Source organism: Acyrthosiphon pisum, chromosome X (assembly GCF_005508785.2).
Source record: "Acyrthosiphon pisum isolate AL4f chromosome X, pea_aphid_22Mar2018_4r6ur, whole genome shotgun sequence".
NCBI classification, from domain to species: domain Eukaryota; kingdom Metazoa; phylum Arthropoda; class Insecta; order Hemiptera; family Aphididae; genus Acyrthosiphon; species Acyrthosiphon pisum.
In genome coordinates this window covers 107,104,928-107,106,059 of record NC_042493.1, presented here as the reverse complement: position 1 = coordinate 107,106,059, position 1,132 = coordinate 107,104,928, and positions in this window count along the sequence as shown.

The window sequence follows — 1,132 nt, the reverse complement described above, 5'->3', positions numbered from 1 at the left end:
GATCATTGGCGTACGCAGGATTTTTCACTGGGGGGGCTTGAAAATTAGTTAGAATTTTATTTTTATTTTGTCCAGTCTAATAATTTCAGACGTTTATTTGAGGTATTTTAAAATGTTTGTAACTTTTCCACTTTTATAGTAGAAAAAATGTTCTGATCATAAACATCGATGCTGGATCTAGTTGATACTTTTAGGAGGTCAAAATTGAAAATGCTCATTGCTTTCTAAAATAATGAATTCTAATTTATTAACATTGTTTGGTAACCAGCTTGGTTACACCGTCCTCATTTGGATTGTATTTGATTAATTTAAATTTGTTTTTCTATAAATGGCAATAAAAAATTATTCATTCGGTCAAAAAGCTTAAAAATGTAATGCGTAAGTTTTTATTATAGCTAAAATTTTAACGATTAACATGGTTATGTTTTATAAGAATTTTAAATTCTGAATTTAAAGTTAAAATTTCGTCAAAACCACAGTTAATTTGTAGTTCAAAACTTATAAAATATTAAATGTATATAGCTAAGACTAAACAATTTAATACAAGGTCTTGTATACAAGTAGTTCATAGTTTTACCTAAAAATTACAGATGATTTATGAAAATTGGTATGCAAATACATTGTTTTTTCAAAAATGAATTCATTCTGGTAAGACATATATGAAATTTACGTCTTGATTACTATAGTTGACAGTTGAAACTTGATAAATATTTTTGAAAAAGTAATAATAATATGTGCAATGGGGGGGGGGGGGGGCTTCAGCCCGTTAGCCCACCCTGCGGACGCCACTGCATAAGATTAATAGCCTTGTTTTTGTGATATTATATTTCTTTATAATATTAAAATATAGTAAAACGGCTCCGTCGGTTTACTACAATACGAATAGGTACCCTTTAAATGGCTTTAATTATATTTATTTAATTATAATTTAATTTACTGATTACTTACTATTGACACATGAATTATATTATATAAATATATTTTTTTTATGTAGCTAACTTTTTTTGTTTTGTATGATTTATTTTGTTATAAGCTTCTTAAGTATGTTTTCATTTTGATGATATATTAATATATAGTAAATTGTATCAACCCTCATCAATTAGGAATAATAAAATATATCACAACTTACTGG